Source organism: Petaurus breviceps, unplaced genomic scaffold (genome assembly GCF_028583685.1).
Source record: "Petaurus breviceps papuanus isolate PSGF00001 unplaced genomic scaffold, PetGlider_PUasm1.0 90804, whole genome shotgun sequence".
In the NCBI taxonomy this organism is placed as follows: domain Eukaryota; kingdom Metazoa; phylum Chordata; class Mammalia; order Diprotodontia; family Petauridae; genus Petaurus; species Petaurus breviceps.
In genome coordinates, this window is record NW_027187348.1 from 183,386 (window position 1) to 208,542 (window position 25,157).

The following is a 25,157-nucleotide window of genomic DNA, read 5'->3' on the forward strand; positions in this document are numbered from 1 at the left end:
TTTGGTAATTCATGCCAATTTTGCAATTGATTGCCTAATGGACTATCTACCAGTACTTCACTTTTGCTCTCCAACTGCAAATAACTTAGATTGTCCTTTTCCCATCCTTCCCAAGTCAAAGAGACTTAGCCAAATTATCTGAGAAGGGTTGCCCCTTCTCCCCCTCCTCCACAGTCACCTGTGAAGCTCTGCTCAGTGGCGTCCTTTTGCTGAGGTATCAGCTTGTGAATTTCCTTAAGAGTCCACCCTAATGCCAATTATCTCCAGACCCTTCAGTGCTTACTGCCAGGCTGTATGCATACACTATCGGACTGCTTACACTCAACAGCTGGCTGGACACCTCTTTTCAGTTTCCCTTCCTAGTGTTGGAGCCCTAATGAGCCTTCTGTTTTCTCCAAGTCCCTCTGTCTAGGTCTTTCTCTAGAAAGAGAGAGGTAGCCCCTCCCCAAAGCCCGAGACCTCCAAGAAATTCCTGGCGCACTTGGACCCGACCTTTAGAAAGAAAGCCCCCCCTCCTCAATCAAGGAGAAACCCCACATTGGGCGCCAGCTGTGTGGGATACAATATCCTTACCCAAATTAAAAAACAACAACAACAGAGGTTTCTCAAGGCAAAAAGAGAAGCTCTTTATCTCCCTAGTGAAGTCTCAGGAGAGTTGGGCATCACCTATCCCAGAGCAAGCTGGTATAGGGAGGCACTGCACAGAGATCAAGCAGACAGTTAATACCCCTTTAAAAACAATTCTAAGAAAACCCACAAACCCCTCCCCAATATCTGGATGTCCATTCCCATTGGTGGGATGTATAGCCTCATATTCTAAGTACCCAATGCAAGCACATATTTCAGCAATTTTACCTTATTGAGCAAAGGTAGGTGGTTAAAAGAGCATCTAGGAGGGAGAAAGGGGGGGGGTAGGTGCCACCTGATTTCCCTGAAATCAGATGATTTACAGGAAAATGAAACTTAGGCCTAGAGGGGCTTAGGACCTAGCTCTATTCTGGTGACTGTTGTTCCCATTTTATGAGAATACTTTCACCCATTTCACTCATATAAGAAACTCTGTAAGAGGATGATGCAATTCTGTCTTTAGAAAATTGACTCCCCTTTTGTTCTGGATGCTGTGAAATTAATGAAATTATTAGAGGCTGTTGTCATAATATTAATTAATGGAATATATTTTGCTTTAAGAAGAAAAGAATGTTGAATAAGTGTTTTGAGAAAGGTCTGGTAAACTTTTTATTGTTAACTGTTATTCCAACAACAAGAGAAAATAATATAATTATTGCATCTAACTGTAAACTGAGATTAGTGAAACTTGCTATTTGAAGCAAAATCTTTTGGAACTATAATGTGATATTCTGAGTTTTGATTTCAGGTATAATAGGGTTATCATTAAGTCAATCCATCATTCAAGAGAAATGCTATTTGCTGCCCAAAGGGAGTGTGGTTTGATAATTGCAACAGGTGGATATCTGTCTGTGCCTGGGAAAGTTGAAGGGATGACCTTGTGGGTGTGATGGTAGGATCTTCTTGACTCATTTTCCCTGTTGTGCTGTTCCTTTTTTCAACATGTAATCTTCCCACCTGGGTAATTCTGAGCCTGACTGTTATATCTTGTGAATAATGTGGAACATTGCCACATGATTGACTATTCCAAAATAAAGGTCAACTATGACCCTTACCTGGAATCAGACAGAGCTAAGAGAGTTTTTGCCTCCAATGCTATATCAGGTCAGTTTGTGTGTGCCCGTAAAGGGAAGGTTTTGATTTTGTTATATTTCTCCTTTTCCCTTTCATAACAAATTTCTATAATCAGGACAGATGAATTATAGAAGTTTTAATTTTTATCATTGAAGTACTAGAACATCTCTGGGTTATTATCATAGAATGTCAGTATGAAAGACCTTACTGTTTTGAGGTTTTTTTTTTTTTTTGTTTTGCTTTTTGGAGGGGGAAGGTAGGGCAATTGGGGTTAAGTGATTTACCCAAGGTCACACAGCTAGTAAGTGTATGAGGCTGGATTTGAACTTAGGTACTCCTGACTCCAAGGCTGGTGCTCCATTCACTGTGCCACCTAGCAACCCCAACTGACTCTAGGCCCAGTGCTCTATCCTCAAGTGAACATTTGAGTCTCAAGTGTGAGGGAATACAAGAGTGTGTCCTAATCAGGATCCAGGAGAATGTTCAAGGCTAGGGCCTCTGATGGTTTTCTTATTGTTGTAGCTATAAGCATTAGCCAGTTGTACCCAAATTTTGATTGGTGGTCAATGATCTAATTCATTCACTAATTAATTTGATTGCTACCTGATGACATAAGCTAATGACAAGGTTGTTTACCAAAATTTCCCATTGGTGGTCTGTCCTATTTGGGGGACCCACATGTTTATCAGTTGTTTATGAATATACATATTTGTTTACCAACCTATACTGTACATATGCTTATCTTAATATTGAAAAGTCAGTTATGAAAAATAAGCCTCAAAGCACCACCACAAAATCGTGGCCTAAAACAAAATGGAGTCAGTTATGTCAAGGTAGCAAACTTGTTCTCACTACAGGAGGGTGGAAAGAATGAAACAAAATTTACTTAGATAAGGTAATATAAAAGAAATGCCAAATAATTTCCAGGAGGCAGAGGGTAGGGGAGAACTAACAATTGGAATTGACAGGAAAGAACACTTCTAGATAGTGGCATGTGATCTGAAAGTTAAAAAAAATTAAGAATTCCAAGAAGAGGAGATGAGGAGGAAGACATTCCAGAAATGGGGGATAGTCTATGGGAGGCAGGAGTTGAAAAATCTGGGATACTCCTCTTAACTACTCCCCCAGCTTGCAGGTTAGGTCCCTAAATATCAACTAGGTTCACGGTATATCCTTTGAGGCTACCTTTATAATACCATAGCCCATAAACCCACATAAGTATACTTCCCCTTAACAGTCAGTCAGTAGGCACAATAGCCTTTTTTTTTTTTTTAAAGCAATTGGGGTTAAGTAACTTTCTCAAGGTTACATGACCAGTTATTTCTGGGTGTGGTGCTAAGTGTCTGAGCCCAGATTCGATCCCAGGTCATCCCGACTCTGGGGCCGGTACTCTTACTCACTGTGCTACCTGGCTGCCCCAATAGCTTTTAATATAATAATCACAGGACAGGAAAGCGAGCTTAGTTGAAGCAGCAAAGCACCTTGAGGGAGAGATGGCAGCATGTGACAGATGGGGCCGACCACCACCACCAGCACCATTTTGAGCACTATCCACTCTCAGATACTGATGGAGACAGGCCAGGACCTGGAGCCCAAGAGCCTTAGGAATAGCACCAGAAAACCACCAGACCTGCTTCTAGCCCAACTACTCTAGCCATTACTGAGAGGAAAAATCATTGTGGATGACAGGCTCACCTTTCTCATTACTACCAACAATGACTGCTGACCAGCGTTCACCAAAGGTAGATGAGCACCAAAGCTTTAGGAAAGGAAGATCCCCCTCAACTACTGGTCTTACTTTCAGCCCAGTCTCCGCAGCCATCACCTGAGGAACCAACTCCTGTAAAGAAGAAGTCAGGCATGCCCACTAGCTGCTCAAGTCAACTGCCCCTCAAAGGGCAGCTGTGCCAGTCTAGCTGAAATGGGGGGGGCACCTTGAGGGAGAAACAGGAGACTGAATGTGCTAAGCAAGTCTGATCACTATTTCCCTTCAGTCTCTTATAGAAACATCCTAGGACCCTGAACCTAAAAACTTTTGTAATAGCAATCCTTCCAGCCCAGTTCCTACCGCCATCATCCTGGGAAGTAATCTCTGAAGAGATACATCCTAACAACTGCGCCTGCAAGTGATACCATCAAATCTATTGAAGACCAGAAAGAATGTTCTTGCCACTGATGTTACAGATACTGTTAATGGTTCAACATCAGAAAATGATAAGAGTTTGTCAGTAATATTAAAGAAGAAGTATTACTATCTGCTTGGCTGTTGCATCCTAAGGACAGACTTTGGGACCTTTCCATAGTAAAAGTGAGTTCCTTAAGGATAACTACTCTGACTTTTCTGTTCGTGTCCCCAGGACTTAGCATGGTGCACTGTACTTAGTAAGTGCTTAAATGCATCATTCATTCAATAAAGGAATTAATAATATAGCATAGGAATAATAGCAGCTATAAAATATTCCCCTCCTCTCTACTATATATACAGCATCCTTGGGAAGAGTAGACACAAACTTAAGAGTATAATTATACTGAGGAACTTGCATAAGGTACACATGTTTCCAAGGTACAAGTTTGATACCACAAGGTCTTAATGTTATTTCTCTCCATGTAGCATTTTCATGAAACTCTACCCTACTCTACTCTGTTGAGCAAGCAGCTCAGCACTCTTGATCACCAAGATTAGCTCTCTCAGGTACCCAGATAATTCTCTTCTCTGCTGCCAGAGGATTCTTTCTTGTAAATTACTTCCTTCTTCCAGTGACTGCTTCTCTCTATTTGTATATGATTGGAATGTGTGTCTCTGATCCTCCTTTCAAAGCCACATGGCAGATGAGAGTGGAAGGAAAAAAGAGAAAGGAGACAAAAATTCCTCTTCTCCCTCCAAAGTCAAGACTCTCAACCCTTTGTGTGTGTGTGTGTGTGTGTGTGTGTGTGTGATGGACCGTTTTGACAGTCAGGTGAAACCTGGACCCTTTCTCAGAATAATGCTTTTAAAAGCATTTAATGAAACATATAACCTTATAAAGGAAACCAGTTCTATTGAAATATGGTTATCAAAACATTAAAAATGGACCTCAGGTTAACAGCCCCTGAAGCTAGAGTTCCAGTTTTGGTTTGAAGCCCTCCAGGAATTAACTACATAAAGACCTGCAAAGGTATGCCCAATTTTTGATCATCCACTCAGGCTGTTCCTTTAATTCCAATCAGGGATCACCAGATATTAACATTTTGTTAATACATTAATACCTCATCACCTCTGTTATCTGATTTTAGCTTTCTGTGGCTACCTCAAGTAGGGGAAGAGGGTAGTAGGAAATTATATTTCCCCCTCCCTTACATATGCAAAAGAAATGGGCAAGTCTTGCTGAAAAAAAAAACAGAGTTGAATAGAAAATTTGACATTCAGATACAAGAAGCAAGAGAAGCATGAGAAGGTAAACAGGGAAAAGAAATCATAAGGAACTTATCAAAGTTGAACTATTAACATTCCTACATGGAAAAACAATAATTGTAACTTATGAAACCTTTCTCAGTAGTTGAAGGGATTAGAAATTATATATATATATATATATATATACACACATATATATATATATGAGGGTACATGGGCATATGAATACATATGTGAATGTGTGTATATATTTTTAAAGGTATACATAAATAGAGGGCACAGGACCAATTTAACAGGAAGGGATGATACTTAAAAGGTGAAATTAAGAGGTGAGAGGAATATAATGAGAGGAGACGGGGAGAGACAGATTGGGGTAAACTATCTCATACAGAAGAGGCAAGGGAAAATGTTACAATGGAGGGGAAGAATAGGAAGGCAAAAGGGAATGGGTCAACCTTATTTCCATTGAATTTGGTTTGGGGAGGGAGTGAAATACACACTAAAAAGGGTATCTCACCCTCCAGGAGAGTAGGGGGGGAAGGGGATGAGAGGGGAAATGATGGAAGGGAAGGCAGGCAGGGGGGGAGGGAAATTGGAAGCACCCACTTTTGAAAAGGGACAGGATCAAAGTAGAGAATAGAACAAGTGGGAGGTGGGATAGGAGGGAGGGAAATATAGTCAGTCTTTTAAAATATATCTACTATGTTATTGTTTTGCATTAGCCACACATGTACATTCTATACTGAACTGCTTATCTTCCCAGTAAGGGTGGGTGACAAGGAAGGAAGGGAATAAATCTGGAATTGAAAGTTTTAAAATCAAATATTCAAATATATATGTATATATATGTGTGTGTGTATATATATATGTGTATATATGTATATATATACTATTATTAATACCATCTTACATGTAATTGGGAAATAAGATATACAAGCACTGAGGCATAGAGATCCACTGGAAAAATTGAAAGGGGTATGGGAGAAAATATGGGAGAGAGCAGATTGGAAGAGGGGATATCTTGTGGGACTGCTATTTTGGGGTGATGGGTAGGGGAAAAATGGGGAGAAAATTTGTAACTCAAAATCTGGTGGAAAAGAATGATGTAAATCAAAAGTTAATAAAGCATTAAAAAAAAAAGAAATGGTCAAGTAATCTAGCTGTACGGTGTTGTGCAAATTAATTGGGACAAAGCAAAATAATTATAAATTTAAATATTAAGCCAATACCCAAATGGTTTCATTTATTTATTATTATTAAATAATATTTAATATTATTTTATTTAGTGCCTAAGCTAATATATGATAAACCATGCAACTTTTTTACATTAAAAAACTTTTTAATGTGTAATATATCCTTCCTTAGCTCTAATCATTTCTTTAGCATGGTTTTGCATTGAGTTCACTTAATTTTGTCACATTCTTTTAATTCTTCAGCATTAAACTACACTTCTATCACATCAGATGTTAAGCCAACTTTGATGAACTTTCCATTTTTCAAGTCTGGCCTTGATCACAGCACATATTGATCTTCAATGGAATTTAAATCTGGTAAGTTCTCAGTGTATTAAAATATGTTCATATCCATCGCTTGAATAAATTTCTTAGTCTTTTGTGATGACTAGCATAGTGTAAGTTCATGTTGAAGTATTCCACCTCCATTTTGGAATTTCTCTAATTCTGGAACAATTCTGCTTCTTAGTATATCAGTATACTTATCATATTTCGTCATTCCCTCAAGGGGACAAGATTTTCTGATTACCTGAAAGTAAGAACTTATAAAAACATTTTTTGTTCAATATTTTATAATGTTATGAAAATGTTCATATCTTATAAAAAAGGTTTTGGTACAATCTTTTTTTTTTTTTCCTTTTGGAGGACAATTGGGGTTAAGGAACTTGCCCAAGGTTACACGGCAAGTTTTTTTTTGTGTGGGTGTTAAGTGTCTGTGGTCAGAATCGAACCCAGGTCCTCTTGACTCTGGGGCCTGTGCTTTACTCACCGTGCCACCTAGCCGCCCCTTGGTACAATCTTGAAGGAAAAAAAAGTGAGTCTTATCTGTGAAAGTTATTCTTTTCTTGCTTTCAGTCTTTGTGCAGTCTAACCTGTGACAAACATTTTTTCTTTATAGTAATGGTTAGCAATTATTTTTTACTGGTCTTCTCACAATTCTTCCAACTTCAAGAAGCTGTCACCCTTTAGGAAAAGTTTGGTTAAAGAAGACAAACAAATACTAATATAAAATTACGTTATTTATTCATTATTCCCTTAAGGCTAGCAGTACTTGCTCAAGGAGGGCAGGACTAAAGTCCTGACTGATGAACAGAGGAATCATAAGACTTTTTATACATTTTCAGAACCATCCCAATTCAGAATGACCATGTCACAAAACTTTATGATTTTCATTTGTTACCATGTATATGTGAAAAAGAGTTCCTTGGTTGTAAATGCAAATCGACAAGAACAGAGTAGGGCCCATGTACATTTTGTGGTCTCAGGATGTCTGTTTTGCTCTCATGTGGAGTAAGTCCCAAGATAAGGGGAATCTCACTTCTGGTCTTTGAAGTTGCTAACACAGGGAAAGGCATTTTAAAATCAACCAAAGCAGTTTGTTTAATTCAGACTTTGGCCAAAATATGATTTTTAAAGGATTGTCATTTCCCCGCTTTTGGTCAAGACCAAATCTATGAGATTTAGTTCTAAGACCAAAGAAGGTATGAAAAAAAAAATCTCTCTTCTTGGTAGCTTTTCCAATATCCTTATCAAGGTGAATTCAGGTTTTTCCCAATCACTTTCTGAAATAGGGGGAACTAAGGATTATAATTGAACAGTTGGATATCCCCAGAGATGTAAGTCAATTGCAATACAAGCAAGAGGAGCAGGCTGCAAGGGGGATCAAGGTAACACAATGAAATTACAGAACAATAAGCTAAAGCTGTAGCAGTTCTTATGGAGGTCTTGTCTGGACTCTTGGGAAAGCTGTCTGCATCTGATGTCATCTTTTTTAGGTCCCTTGGCTCAGATGTTCACTCAGGAGCAGGGGTATTCACAAGCTGGAGTAGTCAGGCAAGCCTGACAGGGGCTCCCAGAAACATATTATTTGACACCAGAAGCACATAGAAAAGGTTCAGTTTCCCAGCCATGCAAGGCTAGACTCAAACAGTATCACAAATAGTTCAGTTTTCTAGCCACACAGGGCTAGGCTCAAACAATACAATCAAGTTTTCCTCGCAGTTACAAAATTGCATAATTATATTAACTCAGGTATAGATTAAACTACTTAGGTGGCTCACAATATACTAGTTTTGGAATGGGAGATTACATGTCATCAAGATAACCAAGAAAACTTACACATGAACCATACCAATGAACAGATTTTTTTTGAATCCCAGATGCATCATGTAGTTATACAATTCAAACAGAGAGTTCTGTTTTTCTGGTTCAGATCTAGAGGTTACCAGATAATTTGGACTTAATATCAATTAGTATAATCCTTTAAAATTGGTTCCACATTTTTGAAACTTAAGAGAATTTTCAGTTTATTTATTATTTGTTATTTCTGTCCTCACCTAAATCCTTCCTCATACTTTCTCAACATACTTAACCATCTAAAACTGATATTGACTATCTGGAGACAGGAGAGGCTTGGATAAACCCCATTTGTCCCCAAACCTTCTTATCTGATTCCATATTTCCAATCAAACCTTTATTTATCTTTTCAAATCTTTCAAACCCATTATCCAGATTATTTTAACTTTCCTTTACATTTTTAACTATAAAACAAGATAGCTCATAAGATATTATTCTTTTACTAACATAAAGTCTTAAATGATTTCTCTCTTTTTCACCTTAAGCAAAAATAAACCTTTAAAATTGGAATTCATTAAACTAAGTTAGTGTCCTTGAATAACATAAATTCCCAAAGTATTATTACAAATTAAATTCCTAGATACTTGTAGAATTTCTAGATATCACAAAGTCTAGTCTTAAGCAGTTTGTATAACTTTCTGACTAGTTTTAATTCTAGATGAAAAATATTAGATTTCCCAGTAAGATAACACAAAAGAGCTCATATCTTTACTGACTACTTGCTCTGATCATAGAAAATTTGCTATAGAAGGAAAAAATTACACATGACATTCCAAATATGACAGGATAAAACATCCTTGACTCTAATGTTTAAATTCAGATAGAGTCACATTTATCCAACCATGCAGTACCTGTTCCACCTCATAGCTAGATTGAGGAAATTCAGGAGGGGAGCATCCTTTTTCAAAGGAGCACCATGGATAAACTGAGCCAGAAAGAGTCCCATCTCAGACTGAGGCTAAGATTGCCCCTTTGGCTTTTCCCAAATTCAGACTTCCCCCTGTTAACAGTACAAGATTTCATTCCCTCTGAGTAGCTTGTGGCATTTTTCTCAGATACTGATTTAATACAGACAACTATATCCAAATTCAAACTCAAAATAAAATTAATTATGGTCCCAAGTACCTTTTACCTTAAACAACAAATTTCTCCTATCACAGCTTAGAGCCAGTTTTTATTCTCAAGGAACTGCAATAAGCAATAAAGATTTGCTAAGTCTTTCATATGAAAGGGATTTTCATTTATCATCTTTCTTTCCAAATGTAAACTTGTCCTGGTGTAAAAGCCAATGGTTAGAAATCCCTTCTACTTATTTCACATAGACTTGAAACTTCTCAGCAAGCCAGGTTCATGATTTAGGAGCTACATATCAAAACCAAGTTCCTTTCCTGTGGCTGATGACCTAACCTTTACAGATAGTAAAACCACATCCCTATATATATGTATTTTTTTTTCTTTTGGTGTTTTTCATTAGTGCTAGGAGTTCTACAAAATACATTTCCAATTTACTTTGCACAGAGAATCATTCATTTCATCATTAATAATGTAGAAACTACAACTATATATTTCCATAATAGCCAAATTTTTAAATGAAATATCAGCAGTATTATTACTACCTGTTTGTAACCCAAATATAACAGCTTTAAATGATCAAATTTTATAACATAAAAACCCAATACACATGCAACCAAATACAGATTTTAAAATGGCTGTAATACCATTCCTACTTCAAATTTTTTTTTCTAATTTCACTAGCTAAGCAGACTTTTAGAAACACAATACAATTTTAGAAAGCTGGCAACAACATAACAATTAATTTCAAAAGACATATGACATATAAAATAATTGATCTTATCACTCCTATCATTCAAAACCCACTTCAGGGAGTCAAGATGGTGGAGTAGAAGCAGAACTTCCGTGCGGCTCCAGCTTCCACCTTCCCCAATTCATGTAAAAGGGGACTCTGAACAAACTTTGTAGCTGCAGAACCCATAAAATGACACAGAGAAGCTAACATCCCGCTGAGGACAGCCCGGTAGGCTGGCAGGAATCCATCAGCGCAGCACTCTAGGAGCTGAGCCCAGCTCCACAATGAGGTTTTAGCCCCAAGGCAGGCCTGACCAGCTGTCAGCCGGAGGGACTCCAGATTACCAGCAGCTGTTGCCCTCTCCAGAATTATTAACACATAGATGCAAAGGACAAAGTGAGAGGTCAGTGCAGTGTGAACTTTGGGACCCAGTAGTTGGGAGTACATCAGATTTTGCCCCCAGGGCGAGAAGCCGCTGAGGAGCCATGGCCATGCAGCTGCAGCCACGTGGCAGCTTCAGCCCCTGGCCTGCAGAGTGTAGGGGGACCAAGCGACCAGTCTGAGGGGTAATTGCTCTTGCTTTAACCTGCTTGAATCTAGATTGCAGTCTAGGGTGGAGGTCCTGGGGTGTGTGTACAGCTTGCCAGAGCATGTGGAGGCTTCAGCAAAGGCACCCAACTAATACCTCCGGCAGCTGAGAAAACCCCATCATTTGGCATGAAGCTCTCCTGTCTGGTAGCAGAGTCCTACTGTGGCAAAAAGCCCCAAAGTCAAGTAATTGAGTGGCAACATGACCAGGCAAAGGAGACAAAGCAAACAGAAGATTCCAACATTAGACTCCTATTTTGGGGACAAAAAAGATCAAAGCATGAAACAGGAGGAAGACAGTGAAGTCAGAACTCCTGCACCAAAAGCTTCAAAGGAAAATATGAGCTGGTTACAGGCCATAGAGGACCTTAAGAAGCAGATAAGAGGGGCAGCCAGGTGGCACAGTGAGTAAGAGCACCGGCCCCAGAATTGGCAGACCTCAGATATTTAACACCCACACGAAATAACTGGCCGTGTAACCTTGAGCAAGTTACTTAATCCAATTGCTTAAAAAAAAGAAGCAGATAAGAGAAGTGGAGGAAAAGTTGGGAAGAAAAATGAGAATGATGCAAGAAAATTATGAAATGAGAGTCAACAGCCTGACTGAGGAAAATCACACTAAAAAATAGACTAACTCAATTGGCAAAAGAGGCTCAAAAATCCAATGAGGAGAAGAATGCCTTAAAAAGCTGAATTGGCCAAATGGAAAAAGAATCTCAAAAGCTCACTGAGGAGAATCATTCCTTCAGAATTAGATTGGAGCAAATGGAAGCTAATGACTTTATGAGAAATCAAGATGCTGTTAAACAGATCCAAACAAATGAAAGAATAGAAGGCAATGTGAAATATCTCATTGGGAAAACCACTAACCTGGAAAATAGATCCAGGAGAGATAATTTAAAAATTATTGGACTACCTGAAAGCCATGATCAAAGAAAGAACCTAGAAATCATGCTCCAAGAAATTCTCAAGGAAAACTGCCCTGATGTTTTAGAACCAGAGGGCAAAATAGAGGTTGAAAGATTCCACTGATTACCTCCTGAAAAAGATCCCCCAAAAGAAAACTCCTAGGAATATTATAGCCAGGTTCCAAAATTCCCAGATTAAGGAGAGAATATTACAAGCAGCCAGGAAGAAACAATTTGAATGTTGTGGAAACAATCAGGATAACCCAGGATCTGGCAGCTTCTACACTGAGGGATCAAAGGGCTTGGAATGATATTCCAGAGATCAAAGGAGCTGGGATTAAAACCAAGAATCACCTACCCAGCAAAACTGAGTATCATGTTTCAGGGGAAAATATGGTCATTCAGTGTAATAGAGTACTTTCAAGCATTCTTGCTGAAAAAACCAGAGTTGAATAGAAAATGTGACATTCAGATACAAGAAGCAAGAGAAGCATGAGAAGGTAAAGAGAGAAAAGAAATCATAAGGAACTTATCAAAGTTGAATTATTAACATTCCTACATGGAAAAACAATAATTGTAACTGATGAAACTTTTCTCAGCATGAAAATAGTTGAAGGGAACATATATATATGTATGTATATATATATATATATATATATATATATAAGGGTACATAGGCATATGAATACATATGTGAGTGTATATATATATATATATTTGTTTACAGGTATACATAGAGGGCACAGGACCAATTTAATAGGAAGGGATGATACTTAAAAGGTGAAATTAAGAGGTGAGAGAGGAATATAATGAGAGGTGATGGGGAGAGACAGAATGGGGTAAACTATCTCATATAGAAGAGGCAAGGGAAATTGGTTACAATGGAGGGGAAGAATAGGAAGGCAAAAGGGAATAGGTCAACCTTATTCTCATTGCATTTGGCTTGGGGAGGAAATGACATACACATTAAATAGGGTATCTCACCCTACAGGAGAATAGGGGGGAAGGGAATGAGAGGGGGGATGATGGAAGGGAGGGCAGGCTGGAGGGGAGGGAAGTTGGAAGTACCCACTTTTGAAAAGGTATGGGATCAAAGTAGAGAATAGAACAAGTGGGAGATGGGATAGGAGGGAGGGAAATATAGTTAGTTTTTTACAATATATCTACTATGTTAATGTTTTGCATTAGCTACACATGTACAACCTATACTGACCTGCTTATCTTCCCAGTAAGGGTGGGTGACAAGGGAGAAAGGGAATGAATCTGGAATTCAAACTTTTAAAATAAAATATTAAAAAAAATGTATATATATATATATATATACTATTATTATTAATTCTATTTTACATGTAATTGGGAAAGAAGATATACAGGCACTAAGGCATAGAGATCCCCTATGCCTTACTGGAAAAGTTGAAAGGGGTATGGGAGAAAATATGGAAGAGAGTAGATTGGAGGAGGGGATATCCTGTGGGACTGCTATTTTGAGGTGGTGGATAGGGGAAAAACGGGGAGAAAATTTGTAACTCAAAATCTGGCAGAAATGAATGATGTAAATCAGAAGTTAATAAAGCATTTGAAAAATGAAAAAAAAAACCCTTTTCAAAGTTAGAGAGATAATAATGTTGCATTCAACACATGCCAGACATTATATTAAACAGCTTACAATCATTATACCATTTTTAACCCCGTAACACTATTATTTTTCCCTTTACAAATTCAGGAAACAGTTCAAACAGAGATAACAAAAACTTCTGGTTGTTAAAGAACCAGCAATCCCAATATAATACAAATTTCCATCTTCTTAACAATTAATTCTCAGAATCTGCTAAGATGTTTTTAACTATACCTAACTTGTCATTGTAATTCCAAGTTCGCCAGACCAGAAACCATAAGGAAAAAGCAGCCTTTAGAAATCTTGACTGCCAGTTAGATCTAACAATATAACAAACTCATTCACAGAACACACAACACAGACTCAGAGACTTGACAGACAACTGATAAAATAGAAGTCCACATTTAACTACCAAAAGGAAAAGGGTGAATTAGAGGCTTGTTATCAACCTTTTGCTTGGAGCACTCCTATAGTTAGTACCCTGGCTTGTCGGTCTGCTTCAGGACCAGGGCCTTTGAGGAAAGGGGAAGGCATGGGAGAGCAGGCTAGGACAGTGGAACAAGAGTAGCTATCCTCAGGACTAGGGGAAGGGGAATGAAGGGGAGAGGGTTTTCTCCCCAGGATCAAAGCCTTAGGGGAAGGAAGGGAACTATTGGGGAAGAGAGGAGGGAATGCTAAATCCAAGTTTTTGCAAGCCTTAAAGGAAAAGGGTGAATTGGCTATTATTAATCAAGGATTCAAGATCTGGCAGGGTAGGAGTGGACGGGGGTTAGATCCTGCAACTTCTGCCTGTTGCACCTCCATGGTGGTTGGGGGTAGGGGAGACTTGGCATCTCGATGTTTCCGACTTTCCATTATCTTACGATGGGTTCTACATTCAGATTTCCAATGCCCTGGTTTCTTGCAATAGTTACAAATCCCAGGTTTTCAGCCCCTTACTACGCCAGGGATGGGGTGTGAATTTGGAATGGGAGTTGTTTGAAGCTCCCCTTTTGCTTCAAGATCCTCCTCAGCCTCTGTTGCTAGTGTTTTGGAAAACTGGGAGGTAAGCTCAGCTATTGTCTGCAGGAAGTTTTTAAGGGAAAGTGGGGGGGGGATTGGCAGGTACTGGGGAAGGGGAGGCTGATGTTAAGGCAATTTTATGAGTTGTAAAAGAAGAGGCTGCTGGCTTTTGCTCTTGCTCAGTCATCTCAGTGAGTTAACCAAGCACTAGTGCTGGCAATAATTTTCCTAAGACTGATCTCCAAAGGGGATTTAATTAATACAGAGTGCTTTAATGTGAATAGATCCCTGACCCCTGAGCTAGGTTTAAGGGAATTTCAGCTTTCAAGTGGGAAATTTGTTGGAAGCTGGGAATAGAAGAACTTACCAACCTCATCAAGGTCAAGATTCCAGGAAGAATGAATCCTGAGGTGCCTGAATCATTAACTTTGATGAAGTGAGGTGCTATTCACCTATTCAGCAGTTCCAATCCTAGTCATGGTATCATTACTGTAGCTCTTTAGAAAAAGTTCGGATAAAGGAGACAAACAAATACTAATATAAAATTACATTATTTATTCATTATTCCCTTAAGGCTAGCAGTACTTGCACAAGGAATGTAAGACTAAAGTCCTGACTGATGAAAAGAGGAATCATAAGACTTTTTTTTACATTTTCAGAACCATCCCAATTCAGGATGACTGTCACAAAATTTTATGACTTTCATTTGTTACCATCTATATGTGAAAAAGAGTTCCTTGGCTATAAATGTAAATTGACAAGACCAGAACAGGGCCTGTTTACATTTTGTGGTCTCAGGATGTCTGTTTTGCTCTCTTGTGGAGTAAGTCCCAAGAGAAGGGGAATCTCACCTTTGGTCTTTGAAGTTGCTAACATAGGGAAAGGCGTTTTAAAACCAATCAAAGCAGTTTGTTTGATTAATTTGGATTTTCACCAAAATATGATTTTTAAACGATTATCAAAGCCCATACAATACTGTAGAAGAATCAGTACGAATTACTCCACTTGCCAGGTCTTTCTGAAGATCTTTGCTTGTTTTTGAGGAAATTAGTATGTTTTACAACTGTAGTTTTTCAGCTCTTGGTACAGAAAGGGTATGGGTGTTACATCCAAATAAACTTTACCTCTTTTGAAATGTTGCCTAGGGTTGGTCTCATGCCCATTAATAGGGGAAAGTCCTTTTTCTCTTCCCACATTCTCTGATTTCATATGTGCACTGTTAACCTGAAAGTTTGGTTAAAGGAGACAAACAAATATATATATATATATATATAATTTATAATTATAAATATATAATTTATTCCCTTAAAGCTAGCAGATACATGATCATAGAGCCAGAAGGAAACTTCTGACTGCCTGAACAAAAGAATGAGAAGGCTTAAATACATTTTAAAACAATTCCAACTCAGGGTCAAATTTATGATTAAAGAAAGGAATTTTCTTATTAAGATAATAGAATTGACAAGGTGTCAATTGATTTTACGACCTACAACATCTGTTTTCCTTATCATTAACATAGTATATGTCCACAAAATATTAGGATAAGAAAAAGTTCCATTATTCAATATAGTGTCTTGGGTTAAGGGTCTCCCTTGAAAGAAGAAAAAATGCTTCTACATCAGCCCCATCTGGGGTTGTTTACATAGGAAGGAGTATTCTCTGAGTTTACTCAGATTATAAAGAAACTGTTGGGTCCAGGCTCTTCTCCTGGTTGATTAGTTTAGGCTCTGTCCCTTATTGAGGTTATTAAATTTATATTAAATTATTATCAGCACTTAATCCCAGGATACAGAATTTAGATGGACTCTATTAGCATAGATATGTGAATGGGGTCTGCTGGGGATGTTAATGTGCCAAGCCGCAGGGCTGCCAGGAATACAGGGCCTGCTGAAGAAAAGAGTGGCTTTCTTAGTCTCTGGGGATCTTCTGGTTGCTGTAACCTCCACCCTTCCTCCTCCTTTTTTCTCCTTCCATGAGGCTCTGGGACAGGAAAAAGATGGTGGATCTTGTGTCTTGTTCTGCCGTACTCTTCCGTTGTCGCTGGAGCTGCTTCATCTCCACCAGGGGGGTCTTTTGCTCAGTTCCTGTGGTGGTCAGGTGACCTGCTCTCTTTCATCCCAGAACCCTCCTCCTACCCTCCTGACGTCTGCCTGGGTACTCTAACCCAGTGGTATCAAATTCAAATAGAAATGAAGACCACTGCATAGAACAAAATGTGGTTTCTCAAGTAGACTATTTGCTAAAGTACTTAGGCCTCAGTCAGGTGACCTGGGAGGGAAAAAAAAATGAAACTCCAGAAATCCCCCTGTCACCCCACCTGCCAAATAAGGGAATGTTAACAAAACAGCCAATCAGTTTAAAAGATTACATGAGGAAGGGGCGGGTCGTGGTTTTTGGCTATATAACCCAGCTTTGGATTCTGTAGGGTGGCCTCCTCTCTCTGGACTTCCCAGGGATGGGACCGCTTGCTTCTCCTTCTCCCGAGATTCAATAAAACTTCCTGCTTTCACTTTGAGACGTCCCAGTAGTCAGCTTGGAGTAGGGTCTCTGTACCCCACACACCACTAAACCCCTATGGATAGCATGTTGATTTAATTTTTAAAATGTAATGTTATCTTTATTATATTTTTGTTTTGTTAAATATTTCCTAATTACATTCTGTCTGGTTCAGGCTGTACTCAGGAGTGTTGCTGGCCACTTGTTTGGCACCTTACTCTAGCCGAGTGAATTAGGTCAGGGAAAAATCAGCTAGACATTGTCTTTTCTCTTTTGGCTCCTCTGGCCACTGTTTTCCATGACTTAGTCAAATAGTATGTGATTCAGGGGCTTTTGATGGCTTAGGAAAGGAAGGCAAAAAAGTTAAAATTTTAAATTTTAAAAGAATGAGCCACTGATCACCAATTTTTAAACTCCACCACTGGCCTTTATGACAAAGTAAGGGATTAGGGGAATAGGCATCAGTTGTAAACTTTTTTTTTTTAGTCAGAAAGATAAGGCTGATAAGGTTGTTTTGTATTTTAGGATAACTGGAAGTTTTTGTCTCAAAGGAGCCCTTTGCAAAGTTTGTTTTCTAAAGTAAGGTTTAGTTGGTAATCTTTTAAATTACGTTTTAGTTTCTTTGGTTTGATGAATAAAAACAATGCATTTTATGATTGACTATTCAATAAATATTTGCCTTAAGTATAAAATTTCCATTGTTCATGCCCTAATGAAATGTGCTGCACATGATTAGTTGGGAAGAATGGCTCAGTTACATTAAGGGTTAAATAGGCCTTTGTGGTCTAGCCTCAGGGTTTGACACCCTGGCAGGATTTGCACCTTTAAGTGGATGGGGAAACCATTTTGCTTCCTTGCTTCCAGTGGAATAAAAAGTTTAGCCTGAGGATAGTTGCCGCTAGAGGTTTTAACAGAATTCTTTTTGCCCTGTGGAAGAGTGCCTTTCTGACCCAAGGTCCATGGCTTATTACTTTGGTGAATGCTAAGGTGAGGGAGAATACTCTGTTTAAACCTTAGTAACTCTATCCTTTTTATCCATTTATGTCAGTAACATAATTTTAAATTTCATTTTGTGGTCAATGATGGTCTCATTGCATTATAACCCCAAGACTGAATCATTGGACTGGCCTAAGGTAGGTCTATCCCACAGTACCACCATTTAGAACATTGCTTCTATGTGGAAAAAGGGTTCTAACTTCCAGATGACTGACTTACAAATCAAAGAACTTGCAGCCCGTTGGTGACCTAGGACGGTGCTTGTAGTCCTTTGGCAGGCTCAGCTGTGCTTTCAGTACCAAAGGCAGTGATGAGGTTTGGGTTAGGTGAGCACCTATGATCATTTCTCCCAGAGAGGTAGCTGAAAAGGACTTGGCTATTCCAGGTGTGATCAGGGACTTTTGAAATCCCAGTCCCAGCTCATTTGCCTCTTTTCCCCTTTAATGATGAAGTTGTCCTCTTTCTCCCATTTCTTGGTTCAGGACTATCAAGGGCAAGCAAATCCTGCACTTGGTTTAGAGCAGAAACTTAACCTGAGGTTGCTTTAAGACAATATCTTGATAACTATTTGAATACAATCGGTTTCCTTTGAAATTCTATGTTTGCGTGCAATGCATAGGCTTTACCAGACTGGCAAAGGGGTCCATGAAACAGAAAAGATGAAAATCCCGAGGTTTAAAGCTATCTAGATCATTGTGCCCAGGGCGGTGCTGGGCTGAGATCAGCCTGTGAGATTGGCCAGGCTGATATCCATTTTCTCTTCTCCTTTTCTGATAATAAATGTTAAAGCAGGAAGCATAGTGATTAGGAAAGAAGTCAGCAGTTTCTCTGGCTGATGATAAAACTAGGCTTAGGAATAAATAAATTTCATCTGGCACAGGAACAAACTTCTTGTACCTTCAAAACAAATAAACAAACAACCAAATCCTGAAGACACAGCAACCAGCCAATGGTGCTTCTTATTGCATTTCCCAATAATAATAATAACTAACATTTACATAGTGCCTATTTTATACCTGGCACTGTATAAAGTGTATTTTACAATTATAATTTTTTTTTTTTACAATTTTTAGCTTTACAATTATCAGTTCATTTGATCTTCACAACAGCCCTAGGAGGAAGGTGCTGTTATTATCTTCATTTTACAGTTGAGGAAACTGAGGCAGAGGTTAAGTGACTTGTCTAGGGTCACACAGACTGTGTTTTGAAGTCTAATCTGAACTCCAGGTTTTCCTGACTGCAAGCCTGGTGTCACCCTATAGCTTTCCTGTATCTTTGACAATGCTACTTTTCAACATGAATTGCTACCATTCTAGTTGATAAGCTCAGAGCATCCCAAACTCCCCTTTATGAGGCTGATAAATAATATATATCCCTTTCCAGCAGCCCTTGGCCAATGGTACTGAAGCATGACTAGGAAGCATTCTTTCACTACTCTGTTGTGGGGCTGTTCCCAAATGATGGCACTGTGAGGGATAATTTGCAGTGAAGTTTCCTCATTCTGAAAAATCAAATCTAGAGTGGCTTCAACATCCACTAGGCCTAAGTTTAGAGGTCACCTGACCTTGCAGGAATCTGGGACTTAGAGCAATGGAGACCCTCCCCAGTGCCACCTCAGCACAAGATATGCCAAATAAGGATAAACTGCCTTCCTGGCCTTGAATTGGACACCCACATGTTTCTGTGTCCTTTGTCTCCAAGATAGATTCCCGCGCTTAGGTTGTGGGCCGACCAGTTAGGGGGTTGGGTTTCTGCATTAGAAGGTTATATAACCATGGGCTTGCTTCTATCTGGTGCTGTCTCCCTGACAGATGCCACTTGAGTGAGAGGGGCAGAGGGTCCTTTCTCATGAGAAAGAATAAAGACCTTTTCTGATCTCAGATTCAGACTCTGAACTCTTTTATCCCACACAGCAGAAATCAGAGTGAAGTGGGGGAGGGGAGTACTTGATGGAAATAAACCCTCTAATATTTTCCTTATGTTTGTGGCATCAAGGCTGCTCACTGGCAGGAAGGAAAGAGGGAGGCTCTGAATGGGGTTTTTGTTTTTCCAATGTGTGTTGCATGGGAAAAAAGTTCATGTTCCCATTTTCTCTGGGTGAGAGCCCCAGGAGTAATATTTGAGACCTCATGATTACTGGAGGGGTGAATGGCCTGTCCTTTGCCCATGTCCTGAGACTCTTAGTTATCCCAACTATGGACCATGAGCCCTATCCTGTCATCCTTGCTGTGGGCTAGGCCTTGTGGTGGTGAAGGGGTGTTAGATCCATTTCTTTCCAGTGGACTAAGAACACTGGGTAGCTGCCAGAGAAATACTCAGGGAGCAGGCATCCATCCTTCCCCCACCCAGACTATCATCCTTGTTCCAGCTCCAGGACCAGGCATAGGAGGCAGCTCCTTACAATGGAAAAAACAAACAAACAAACCATTGGACTGGGAATCAGGGATCTAGGATTCTATCTCAGGCTCCATCACTAAATAGATATGTGACTTTAAGTTAGTCACATTAATCTCTCAGGGACTCAGCTTTTTTCATCTATAACATGGTGAGATTGGTTCTAGATGAAGTTCTTTATATCTCTAAATCTTATACTCCTAGAAAATATAGGGTTTATAGGATCATAGATTTAGAGCTGGAAGGAACCATTAAGTCTGTATCCTTCCCCCTCTTACCACTACCTCTTCTTCATCTTCTTTTCCTTCTCCTTCTCCTCCCTCTCCTCTTCCTCCTCCTCTTCCTCTTCCTCCTCCTCCTCCTTCTTCTCCTCCTCCTCCTCCCTATCCTTCTCCTTCTTCCATGGCTAATGTGGAAATGTTTTGCATACATATTTATAGTTCCCTTTTACTAGCTAATAGATTCACTTTTACAAGGAATATTTACTTCAAAGGTATAGCAAGAACAAACATACAAATATCTCCCCAACACATCAGGGTCACAATTGCTCCTACACTACTTCACTCTCTGGGGAAGGGACAAGGATTAGGTTCACAGTTTAACTCGGTTCTTAAATAGCATTAGTCCCACTTGGGCTTTCTAGGCTCAAACTCCCAGGTCCAGGGACTCTGTAGCCCTGTACCTAGAACTGAAAAGGATAAATGAAAGAGACCCAAACTCAAGCCTGTTTCTTGGTGCCACAGGGCCTAAGGGGAAGGGAAAAGAACCAACCTGTGGGTGATTGAGACCTTCACATTTGGATGCCACATGCCACTTAGGGAGGAGAGGAGACAGACAGACTGAGGGGGAGAAACAGGACAAAGACAGACTGAAAGAGACAAAGACAGGGAGAATCTTCCAATCTGGTACTTTAAAAGACTCAATTCTAGCTATGAAGTCAAATGGAAAGAAGCTGGTCTCAACCACCTGATAGGCCAATACGCAGTATCCATGAGTGTTCCAGTCCTTCCAGAACCAAGAAGCAAGTCTCTGGTATCCCCCAGGTGGATTCTTCTACCTTGGGTGGTCTGCATACACCAACGCCCTGCTCCATAGATATAAGTTTATACAAAATAAGGAAGGATTTTTGCCTTAGATGGAGAAGAAATGAGAACTCTACTTCCAAGCCCCAAGCTTTGGAGCAAGCCCAGGAGATGAAGACCTTACTTTACTCTTTTCCCAGACATCTGCACTAGAGGCAACCTTACAATCCATCTCCCTTTGTAAGGTGAGGATGCCAATGTGGAGGTTGAGCTCCATCTTGCCTTTAGGTTTCAGAGAAAAGTTAAGATGAGAAAAGAACCCTGGTATCTGTGCTTCTACTTCCTCTGGTGTTCTTGTATTTCCTGTCCTAGGCCAAGCCCCACTCGGTTCTTGTTTGGGCCCTGATTGGCTCAGAATGAATGTAAATAGCAATTGCTTCTGTTTTGACCAGAAATCCTGAGGGTCTTCCCCTCCCAGGTTGATATTTTTTTTGGACAAGGTAGAGAGGCCATTCTCTGCTTTATTTCTTACCTTGCCTTAATCACTAAATGGATGTTGCTTCAGTCAAACTGAGAACTGTTAAAGACCTTAACTTAAAAAGGCCAAGGTCTCCCACTGCATTCAGGGCCATCCCCAAGTCATCCTGATTTATATCTCACCACTGAACCCAGATGGCTCTGGAGGAGAAAGTGAGGCTGGTGACTTTGCACAGCCTGCCTCACTTAAACACAGCTCACTTGCATGTCATGGCATCACCTTCTTGATGTCATGGTCCTCTTGGAGAATGGAAGCACAAACAGCAGCAACAGCAACAACCACCACCACAACCACAACCTCCTTTAGCAAGGGGTTTTCTTTCTCAGAAAAGGAGGGGCACATCAACTGAAGTCAAGCCATTTCTGATCCATCCCCAGATCCCCGAAGGGGAGCACTCAGCTTCTTTCCCTTCCTGCCATCCTGTTAATGTCTGGTTTCTCTTATGGGAATGGGCAGAGGTGTTGACCTCTTAGTAGCTCCTTATGGCCCTGCATGATAGGACATTATTTGCTAATCCTTTGGTGCCTCACTTTCTTTTTTTTTTTTTTCCAAACAGGGATAAAGCTCTCTATTCTGCTGATCCCACCAGGTTATGGTGAGGATCAAGTTAAGATTTCAGTATGGAACCAGCAAACCTCTAGCATGGAGCCCTCTGGGGTTTTCCAGCATCATTAAGAGAGGGCCTCAGGAAAGTCTATCTGCTTGCCTGTCTGCCCGCTCAGTGATGCTTTCAGACTTTACCTACAACTGAATGAATAATGCCCTGGAAATGAGAATGTTCCTGTTCTGGGCTTGCTTCCTTGAAATTTATTTATCTGTACTTGGCCTACATATGGCTGTAGTTTTGTTACCACTCTTCTCTCCCAAGGCAGCAGAAAAAGGGGTCTGTTCTTTTCACTTTCTTCTTTTCCCTACTGTTCACCCTGTCTACCACCCCCCTCCCCACCTCATCCTTCTGAATTTGTGCAAGTGAATTTTCTCTGATTGTTAACTACTAGGCCCAACTCACTCTTTGTCCCCTTGGTACTTAGAATATAGTTTGCACTATATAAAGGTTTTGCTTTCTTGAAAACATTATGATTTTCTTCCCTCTCCTCCCCCCTGCCATTGGTTTACTTTCTCTACTGTTGAATTGTCAAGGACAAAGACCCTCAGGTCTTATTCCTCCCTTCTTTTTCCCTTCTATCTTTCCCTCCCTCCCTCCCTTCTTTCCCTTTTCTTTTCCCTTCTTGTTTCACTCTTTCTTCCTTCATTCCTTTCTTTGTTCCTTCCTTCTTTCCTCCCTTCTTTCTTTCTTCCTTCCTCCCTCCCTCTCACCCTCTCTCTCTTCCTTGTCTCCCTCCTTCTTATGTGAAGGCCTGGGGCTATTGGTCACTCTGCATTTTAAACCAATCTTTAATTCAAAATCTTTGCTTGAACCCAGTCCCCCATTTTTATAATGTTGTTCAGCTAGTTGAGGGGTATGACTTTCTGACTGTTAATAGCTGTTCCCAATTCCACATCAGCATCTGTGTTTCAGTGACCACTTAAAAACATAAGAACTGGCTTGGACCTTTTGAGCTATTCAGCTCAGAGAGTGACGTGCTGAGAGGGCATGGCTCTTCCCCTTTATATGAATCTCAGAAGGCTGGGGATGTGCATCCAATATCTAAAGAACCCAATATCTAATTTATTAATTCTGATTTACACCCAGCTTTATTCCAAAAGGGATTTAAGAAAGCTCATAAAATTACACACAGTATAACAGAGATAAATGAAAATAGAAGCAGAACAAAACTAATTAAAAGGACCAGCTAAATAGATGTTTCCAGGGATCCAAGATGAGTTAATTACTGCACTTGGGCACTGATTGCTCATTATGGATCTGTCATAACTAGATTTATCTATTGAACCCTATTGCATACCAGAGTCATTTTCTTAACTACTCTGATGTTAAAGCCCCTCTCTAAACATATACTCCACCCTCCCCTCCCTTCCTCTCCTGTTCTCGCCCTCAACTTTTCTTTCACTCTCCTCTTAACATAATCTTCGGACTCCCATTCACCCTTTCTGTATACCCTGCTTTTGTCTGTCTTTGCCCTTCTATTTATTTTCTACCTAACTAAAACCCGTCCATTCTTTAATCTCCAGTTCATAACCTGCCTCCTCCTTGAAGATGTCCCAGCTCACAGTGATCTCTTCCTTTCCTGAATTCTTTCATCATTCATTATCTGCATCTCAAAGCTTAGAGCTCCAATCTCTACAATCTCATAAAAATCTCTCTGTTAATGAATAGGTGTGTTCTTGGGACACCAGAAGGTTCACTGCCAGGTTGAGACTCTAGATAGGAGGCATAGGAATGCTTCCTAGATGCAAGGAAGGCTATGGTACCGAGAATATAATTTAATTACATTGAATGTTCTGATAAATATAAAATGTGCCTCTGAGGACCTTGGGATAGAAGGAGGTGAGCAAGGAATTTTTTCCCTGTTTAATTTCATTTTCTTAACTTCACCTAGAGTTAGTTAGAGGTAGGATGGAAAGAGTTCTAGACCTGGAGTCAGGAAGACCTGAGTTCCAATTTGATCCTATAAACTTACTAGCTGTGTGACCTTGGGCTAGTTGCTTAACTACTGTAGGCCTCTGTTTCCTCAATTGTAAAATGAGGATAATAATAGCACCTACCTCCCAGGGTTGCAAGGGTCAAAGAAAATAATATTTGTAAAATCAAGCAATCAATCAACATTATTATGTGTCCACTATGTGCTAGGCACTGTGTTAAGTGCCAGGGATTCGAAAGAAGGCAAAAGACAGTCCCTGTCCTCAAGTTCTTTAAGTCTAATGGGGAAGAAAACATGTAAGCAAATAGAGACAAAGCAACAAGATAAATAGGAAATAATTAACAGAGGGAAGGCATTGGAGTTAACAGGGGTTGGGAGAGGCTTCCTAGAAGATGGGATTTTAGTTGGGACTTAAAGGAAACCAGGAATCTCAGCAATTGGAGCAGAGGAAGGAGGGCATTCCAGACATGGAAGACTGCCAGAGAAAATTCCCAGACCTGAGAAATGGAAGTGTCTTGTTCATGGAACAGCCAGGAGGCTAGTGTCACCGGATTGGAAGATTTTATGTTGAGGAGCGGGGAGTAAGAAGATTGGAAAGATAGAGGGACTACGTTATGAAGGGCTTTGAATGTCAAACAGAGCATTTTGTATTTGCTCTTGGAGGCAATAGAGAGTTACTGGAGTTTATTGAGTGGTGTGTGTGTGTGTGTGCGCGTGTGTGTATGTGTGTGTGTGTGTGTGTGTGAGAGAGAGAGAGAGAGAGAGAGAGAGAGAGAGAGAGAGAGAGAGAG

General features: G+C 39.9%; 1 long non-coding RNA gene across 1 annotated transcript in view; it reads left to right on the plus strand.

The window, feature by feature from the left end:
• LOC138147541 (uncharacterized) overlaps positions 1 to 6,617 on the plus strand; it is a 67,962-nt gene extending 61,345 nt beyond the window's left edge. The window contains exon 4 of the long non-coding RNA XR_011164839.1: positions 6,529 to 6,617. This is a non-coding gene — a long non-coding RNA (uncharacterized lncRNA). The remainder of the gene's footprint in view (positions 1 to 6,528) is intronic.
• The last annotated feature ends 18,540 nt before the right edge of the window (positions 6,618 to 25,157 follow it).